Raw genomic sequence first — 9,338 nt, forward strand, 5'->3', positions numbered from 1 at the left:
GGGTCCATCTTGTGTTGGTAGCAGATTAAGCAAGGCATCCCAGACAGCTTTCCCTGTCTAGCCTCCTCCTCTTCTTGGGGGATCCTGATACCTCCAGCATGTTCTGGGTCAAACGAAGTGTTTCCTCCCTCTTCAATGTGCCTGGAAAACTTCCATGGGGAAGAATCCTAATCAGTTGCTGACCTGCCTCAACTGACCTCTTATGGAGCAAAAGAGCAGTTCTACCCCAGGTTCCTCACCCTGTTTCTAAGTTTGAGGCCATGTTAGGAAAACTTTAAACTGTTTGGTTCCACAGGTTAGTTCTTTTGGTCTCTACCCAACAGTTCATGACCATATGTTCAGAATATAGATCACCCCTCAATCAAACAAACAAACCCAACATACTTGAACTCCTTCACCTTGGCCATTGATGCACTCTCAACACAAAGGACGCTGCCTCTTCACACTCGATTACAAACCCTCTGGTGCACACTTAAGGTCACAGTCTGATCAAGTGTCTGCGAAAAGCAAAGATGCAGCCAGTGACAGTTGGTGGCAACAGCAACATAAGCAATTTCCTAGGGTGCCAGTGTGTTTGAAGCACTCAGAGAAAGGAAATGTCATTGCTTGGTGCACCCCTTGCACCCTTTCTTTTCATGGTCACACAGACATGGTGAATCAGGGAATCAGTGCATCTTCCACTTCACAGGAATACCTTGCATGTCCATCATGGATGATAGACATAAATTTGCTTAAACATTTTTTATGACCTCACTTCTGACAACTTAACATGTTGTCGCATAATCATCATGTTTAGACTTTTTCTGCAGTATCTAAATGTTATTCAAGCTCTGGAATGCTTGGCAGCAGATTCTGTCTGAAAATCACAAATGGTCATAAGGCACAACCCTGGCAGAGCTCAACACCAAATGAAAATATGGAGATTGCTCTGACTCAAAATACTCTCAAAATGACCCTACACTGGAGGACATGGTCATACACTGTACCTTTTACATTGCTATGAAACACATGAAAGAGCTAAAGATCAGCACAAATCTCATTAACAGGGTTGGAGAACCAGTGTACTAGTGCAAACTATTGTAAGTACAGTCAGTATCTGAGTACTGTATGTGTTTATTTGTGGCTAGCAATAGCCACCATGCTTCATGAAAGAGTACCATGCTCATAAGAACTTACCACCAAGGATGAAGTTTAAATTGAAACTTGCTTAACAGGAAACAGGTTTCTGAAGATTAACACTTTATTAGAACTGGGAAGCACGTACTGTATATTTACCATTGCTGCATCCACACACTACTGTCTATGTTCATATAGCAGCAGCTTCTATGTGTTTTAAAGGCAGAAACAGCAGAACAAATGTGACTTCATGACAGTTCTTCCTGCTGTCTCAGATGTAGCCTCAGGTTTTCTGGTGATAACTTTAGAAGAGGCAGCTGATTGACACAAAAGCACCTGGATAGGTTAAAGCTCCGGGATGAAGCCTAAAACTGGGCTAACTATTATATATGTAGGAAGTCACACATTAAGTGGGTAAGAATATGCAGTATGTTTACCTGTTTGATGTGGCATTGGTTTATTGATACTGAAAATGTCTACTTCCCTCTACTACCCCCTCTGTCGCCACCTGAACCCAACCTACCAAAACACACACAACCTTAAGGTATGTTACTACGTGATGCTAGGCACGAGTCACTTTGAAAGTGTCTCAGATTTAGCTGCCCCCCCCCCCAAACCATCAAAAAAGGCAAATTGTGCTCTAGGGATATGTGGATAGCAGGAGTAGTTGAGGGAAAAGGTCAGGGGCGAAGAAGGACAGAAGAAAGAGATTCAAAGCAGAGAGAGACAGAGTACAAGGGATTTCTCCTTTGAGGAGAAAGCAGCAAAACAGACTGTTATCATTCTCAGACAGGCTCAGTCTAATAGACGTCTGTTTATTGTGGCTGAAAGCATGAAATTACTCAAGCAAGGCCAAAAGGGCATGCTGTAAAATCAGATTCCTTCCTGCTGACAAGAAAAATGAATAAATTCAGTCAGAGCTTTTGGAACAGCAAATTACAAGAATCCACACCTGAAAGTAAGCCTAGTTTCACTTTATTCCTCGCAAACACTAAATGGTAGAGATGTCTATGTTTGTGGACCTACGTAGAGCTTAGTAGTCACACTGTGAGTCTACCACTCTTGATGACATCACTCCGAAAACACACTGTTCCCTTGATATGTAGTGCAGCAGCCAGATAAAAGCTTCAGTGGAATGCATGTGTACCAAAGGTGTGTATCTTTCCCCTTTGAGACACATGATTTACAACGCCATACAAAAACTGTTCAATTTGCAACATGATGATGCAAAGCTGATACAACTAATTCAGCTTTATTTCAAGGACTGAATCAGAAATAGCTGCTACATCAACAAGGAGAATATACTTGTTTCACTAAATGAGATTTGTCCAACAATACCATATTAGTCCATGTAAATAAAACAGCTTGTAGCTTCAGTTATTGCTTTTGACTCAGTGAAGTTAAGTGGAGAATTCTTTCATATTGCTGTTATAAATAATGTTAGCATTGATTGTTCCTGTTAGTAGCTTACCATTAGCACCATTTCACATATTAAATGTACACCTTGTGACATAGCTAGACAGCTAGCAGGAAAGGAAATTTGACAAATTTCTACCAGGATTAGTTTTAGATATGTGGTTGTGTATTGTTGGTGATGTAATAGTTCATCTTGACACCCATAATATATATACATATATGTACAGCAACCCTGGATGATTGCTACATATTTTTGCATCTCAGACATGACTATGGACTTTTACCAGTGAGGTACTGTGCCCTATCCCTGGCCTGTTTAACTGCTGGCTGGCTAACAACAATGCTAAACCTCATGATGTCTTCATTTGCTAATTCCATTAGTGATCTTATTAGATTACTTTCTTACACGGTTAAAAGATACATGTACCAAATTAATCAGTTATTTGACTAAGCAGGCAGAACAAACCAAGAGCATTAAATTAGTTACACATGACTCAAACGTGCAATTAAAAATATTTGTCAGTTTAATGCCATAAAGACCAATGCCTAAAACAATGTTTTAGACCCGTACATCTGTCACATTGGCTTTGTTTCATTGTATCTGTGTGTTTATTCTGTGTGTCGGTTGTTTGGACTTTTCCCTCAGGTTTTTGACTCATGGCTTACTTCACAACACTCACACACATCACATTATACATTTCCCAAGGTGGCTTCTGTTTGTGTCAGTGTGCAAGCCAGCCTCTTGTAAACCATCACAGCTGCAGCACCAGACTAGCAACTTGGGAGAAAGAGGCCTGCAATTACGTAAAGTGGCTGAACACACCACTGAGCATGACAGTTAAAAGTCAACACACTGGCTACTCTCCTGCCCAGAGAAGCATACCCTGGACCTCAGGGTGCTCAAATAATCATCAAGCAGCTTCTCTCTGGCAGACAGTGCCTGCCACAACATTTGTGTTTGACCAGTGTGCCCTAAAAAAACAGCATAATTCTTTATAAAGCACTGGCTGCCTCAGATAGAGTGGATCATTTTAAATTAGCTGGATAGCTTGGCAGTGAATGCATTGCCCACCCACCTGTGAAAAATTTAGAAGTGCATTGGGCGTAAGTGAGGGAAGCAAGCGCAGCAGCACTCAGGTCTTTTTTTTTTTAAGTGTTTTTAATGTGTTTTAATTCTCAATTTACCAGTCATTATTATCCAGAGCCTTTTTTTTTCTTTGGCCATTACCATTCCTGTGGTTGGCCTGGGCAAACATCACTCAGAAAACTGTCAGCAGATCAAAAGAGAGGGGCATTGAGCAAACACAAACCAGTCAATTTCAGGCTGAGATAGAGGGGATGCATCCATGGCCTGTACAGCTCTAACTAGGGGGTTTTAACTCAAAGCCCTAGTCAAAGATACCCTGAGAGTTTAGCCCTATTAGCCTTATGGAAGAATTTTGTTCCATGCACACATGCAATGAAATATGCATTATTCTTGTCAGTTTCCTGTTGTTCTTCTGATTGCTAGTTAGAGGTGGTGACGACAACAAAGTAAGCAAAATAGATAGACATAGATAGATATTCCAATGTATATGTGAATGGTGCACTGCGCTGTGCTTTTATTCCAGTTTATTCAACAGTGCACCCACCTACTGAGAAATAGCTGTAATAATGTGGTCATAGAGAACCGCCTTTGCTTGCTGTTGCCATTTAACAGTAGAGGGTGGAAAGCAACAAGAAGACCCTGAGGAGCTGTGTTGATCATTCTTACACAGCTCTCAACAACTGGCAGTTTTGCATGTTGGCATCTCAAAATGGCTCCAAGTGAAACACTGCATTACCTAGAAATCCTGTTATGTCAGTATGCAAACAGCACATTCATGCTTGCAAATACAGCCAGTCAATTATCTCTTTACACCCAAAACACTAAAGCATTAACTGAGTCAGAGCCAACATATCTAATAGCCGTAGTCTTATAGTCATCTTCTGTGCTGTTTGCAAAACAGTCGCCACTGCTATAATACAGTCTCTGTGATATGATGTACACAGATCCATGGAGTCTCAGGTTACAGAGATGATGGGTTTATTTTCTCAAATAGCATTAAACTGAAGCATTTAACCATTCATTGTGCCATCACAGAAGCCAGTAGATTGGCTTGGCGCTGTGTGAAACGCAAACTACCTTCCATTTGGTATGTTTGACCAAACGTTTCCATGTGTTTGTTCATCGGTGTTTAGCGCTGGTGCCAAGGCTATTGTCGAATATGGTAGGGTCTATCTTCACATTATCATGGCTGAGTGGGCCCGGGGCTGTGTGATGAATCAGGGACCCAGTAATAAGCTGCTTATGTAAACATTACTATTGTGCCTCAGCTGCAGCATGCTAAGGCAAAAGATTGCTACTTTGGACTCCAAATTACAGTAACAGCCATTCTCAGAGGTAAAGAGATAATGGTTAAAACAACGTAAACAGTACAGGACACAAGGACTCTGTTGGTGTCGTGATGCTTCCTGGAATTACATTAATGACTGAGTGGAAAACCAAAATGAAGACAAAGACTGAACAAACAAGCGAAATGTTTAGTGGAATGATATCAGCGGAAGGCATATTTCATCAGCCTTGGTTTATATTAATCTTAAAGTCAACATACACCATGTTGCACAGAGTTATGCTGTATTTTACTTCAAGTACAACATTTTATGTAACCCTCTATAACACTGCTGCCAGTCCTAGTCACACTTTAGTTTTGAATACTACAAGATTCATGATATTTATCTAATTAATCTTATTCGATATAACTCCTAATTTTGCTATAATTACAGTTTACAGTGATAATGTGAAACATTCACCACCCAAAATCGATCAAACAGTAGATTTCACAGAAGTTAATCAAAGCAGTTTCTCATTTCGAGAGGGTGACCAACAGATTTGATAGATGACAGGACAACTATTGCTAGCAGATATGGTTGCAGCTGGCTAGCCGGCTAATTAATGTTTACTCTGTGAGTGGGTTGAAAACTGTGTTTCCCAGCTGACTCGTCTTACAAGGAGAACCCTACAAATGTGTCTTTGGTAGCTGTTGATGATTACATACACTATAATATAACTATGACAACTTTCACTGTTAAAAACCCTTTCAAATCTGTTTTAGCATGTTCTGAAAGCTAAAGCTAGACACGCTGAACCTGGACAATAATTGTTTAAAAAAAAGGTTTAGTGTAGTGATGTGATTGTCACATCATAGCTACATCAAAATTAGACTTTATTCAGAATAAACCATGTATAAACCAACATATTATCTCGAAGAAGGCATTATTACAATAACAATAACCCAATTAGTCAACACTTCTTCTCAACATATAACACCTTCAACAGAAGTGTAACTGTGTGATTCAATGACGCGTGACAATGATATGGAAAAGGGAACTAGTTTTGTGTGTGTACACTGCAAACACACTCACTCCCACACACACACACACACACTCACACACACACACCAGACACCAAATTACACCCACAGGCCCTTAGGTAAACAGCATAGTGTGTACAGTGGTTATGGACGGACTTCTGTGTATTTGGAGTGGCCTCTCCTGCACTACTATGCAAGTGTCAGTTTACATGAGTACTAATGCATGAGGCTCATCACAGAGCGGAGAGGTGGATGAGTGAGTGAGTGGGTGGGTGGTTGGGTGCGAGGGTGAGAGGGGGATTCAGGTGTCCTTAGATGTTCTTATTTTTGAGGTGGGCATCAAACAGAAGCAACAGAGAAAGAAAAACTATACAGGTACAGATACTATAACTATAAACTGAACTTTACAAATTCAGCCTCATCTTGAGATCACACCGTTGCACTTGCTGCACATTATATAATGACAGATATTAGTATAAATACACACAAATATGTTAAAACCTTATATTTGTGCCTCCCATTCAATATCTCCATACATAATGAGCTTTCTCCCCATAAAAGATAATTTTGCAATATCTTTCACACCAGTCTGACATTTTGTACTGTGATGTAACCTCTAAATTTCATTAGATTAAAAGATTAAAAAATGATTAAAAAAGTGTCTTGTAGATAATGCTTCAACCCAAAAGCTGAACAAGTAACAACTAATGTGTCCCATTAGTCATCTCCAGTGGAGCGCAGGATGACCTGTCTGTGATATGCAGTAAGCCAATTCTGATAAAAATAATAAACAAAGTTCCTCCTCAAAGCACAAGTTCAGCCTCAAGTGAGCAACATGTACCTGTGTGTCTGACCCCTGACCCTTCCTGTGAGTGCGTATGTCTTCTGTTTAATGTAAAATGTGAGTGGATGGGTCTGCAGCAGGGCTACTTACAGAACAGCAGAGGTCATCCACATACAGGGGGGGAGACAACGGGGAGGTTGGAGAAGGGGGGGCAGAGTCCTGCCTCTCTCCACTCAGGTTTCCCTCGCCTTCCCAGGTGTCACTGTTGTGCAGTTATATCCACAAGACGCAGGCAGTTCTGTCAGAGGGATGGATAGACAGCTCTGCTCAGGAAGACAGGCGGCCGGGGGGGTCGGGGGGGGGTGAAAATGGACCGACCTGTCCACGAGTCCCTCTGACAGCTCACCCTTCAACCCTCCCTCTGTCCTCCTCTGACTGCTGCAAGCTGCCTAACTGGCCACAAAACAGGAAAGACTAAATAAAGAGACGAGATGCAGTGGAAACAGTTCAGGAGAAGAGAAACTGCTGCTCTGATGGCTTTTATAATCAGCCTGGAACTCCTCCTCCACCAATCTCTGACTTTGGCCCTCCCTTGTTGTTATGGCAACAGCCAATGGGAACTCAGCATAACACAAGCCTCCTCCTTTCTGTCCTCCTCCTCTTCCTCCTCCACCGGCCTCTGCTGTTGACAGGATTGTCACACGCCAGCAAGGAGCTATGAAAGCATGTGGATATGCGTGTGCTTGTTGTCATGTGTGCATATGATGTGTGTGTGTGTCTGTGTGTGTGTGTGTGTGTGTGTGTGTGTGTGTGTGTGTGTGCATTGAAGTATGATTGTGTTATGTGTGATGACAGTGTTGTGTATGCATATGTTTAACTGTAAGTGGATGTACGCACTGTGTGTACAGTATTCCTATGCGTGTGTGTATGTATATGTGAAAATACATGACAACTGCACTGGAGCGTGTATGTGGGAGTGTCTATGGGTGTGTGCGAATGTTTGTGTTTCTTGTTCAACATTTCTTTAATTAGCAGTATTGTGTATCAGCTGTGTATTTATACCTGCTGTTTTCTGCATGTTCTTATTAGAGGTTCCAATCAGCAGCCCTTAAAAACTACAGTGTGGCTGTTAAAACATAAATAGTGCAGCTGCTGATACCATAGATTATATAAAGATAAATTGGAGTGGCTAATTTCATGTTGTTCAAGGCATGTTGTTTTTAAGGCTTTAGCATACTGCGTCTGTCTTCGTCACCCTCATCTTCAGTGCAAACCACTTGTGAGGTCGACCTTACACCTCCCAAACACCACACCAGACACTGTGTGATCTGTGATCTCCACCTGAAGCCAGAAATGTGAGCACCGAACCAGGAAGACAATCCACACCTTTTGTTTTGTGTGACTAAGTGTGACCATTCCAGCAATTTGCACTCTACTTTATTGGTGTGAGATAACAGCTAAGGTATTAATAAAGTGTGACTCTCATTGCTACGGGTGATGAATAAATAATTAAAATAAGCATTGGGAATAGGAGAGGTGTGTTTCTAAAGGCAGGGCAATCTTTATTTACAGTACGTAGGTAATCAGGTGTATAAATCAGAAACAGTACTCTATTAAAAAGCTGCTGTGGTGGTGAGGTTGTGTTGATTTAGGTCCTGTTAAGGAGGAAATGATGAAGCATGAAAGCTAGTCTGAGTGAAGTCACGTTTAGATTGACATTTGCCAGTGCGGAAAAAGGCAGCAGAGTCTTTAATTTGAATGATACAGGGCCCTCCTAGGGTCACATGGTAGAAAAAAACTGTCTGTTCACACAGATTTGTAAACTGTGTGTGGTTGTTGAATGGTTAATATGCAATACTTTCATTAGGGAAGTAGGGCTTTGAAATCTGTATGACAATAAGAAAGCTGACAATTACTTATGAGCATTTGATCATTATTATTTAACGGCAGATTTAATGATAGTTTGATTTGATTTGATTTGAAAATCTTTAATGTCCCCGAAGGGCAATTTGATTTGCAACAGAAGTTACAACATGCATATCTCACATGCCAACAACACAATAAAATACAAATAAATACACAGTCATCACAGTGAAATCATATCAATTCATTTAGCTTTGTGTTTTTGGAGTTTCACAGCTTGAGATTGGAAGTCAAGCAGCAAATGTTAAATCTAGATGAAATGAATTTACTGGTTGGATGTGGTCACCGCAATCTAGGGGTGGAGCTAGGGGGGTAGATTTGAATCTAAAAATTGAATCTATTTTCAAATCAAATGTTTTTGTTTGTTTTTATAAATCTATAAGTCAATTTTTCCAAACAATGACTTCAACCAACTGCTGACTGAATCTGAGTGAGTTTATAACAGTCATGATTAAGAGTGAAACATTCCAGTTGAGTCAGTGTTAGAGAGTGAAATGCATCTAAAAAATGTAATAATGAATATCAGATATAATATAAATGTAATATTCTTTGTTTTCCTTTTGTTCTAATTCCTTATTGTTATGTATTATTTATTTCTATGTGCATTGTTTTTGGAAAATTAAATCACTAGCAGTAAGAATAAAATGCAGGGGGCCCTGTCCTGTAGAATGGGTGAAGTCTTGGCAATGTAAAATAAACACAGGGTT

General features: G+C 40.5%; 1 protein-coding gene across 1 annotated transcript in view; it reads right to left on the reverse strand.

Moving 5' to 3' along the window:
• Positions 1-7,194, reverse strand: part of cdk18 (cyclin dependent kinase 18) — a 50,468-nt gene extending 43,274 nt beyond the window's left edge. Inside the window, exon 1 of the mRNA XM_053316783.1 lies at positions 6,859-7,194. The gene's annotated coding sequence lies outside the window, so the exon portion shown is untranslated. The remainder of the gene's footprint in view (positions 1-6,858) is intronic.
• Between the last annotated feature and the right edge of the window lie 2,144 nt (positions 7,195-9,338).

This window comes from Scomber japonicus, chromosome 3 (genome assembly GCF_027409825.1).
Source record: "Scomber japonicus isolate fScoJap1 chromosome 3, fScoJap1.pri, whole genome shotgun sequence".
Classification (NCBI taxonomy): domain Eukaryota; kingdom Metazoa; phylum Chordata; class Actinopteri; order Scombriformes; family Scombridae; genus Scomber; species Scomber japonicus.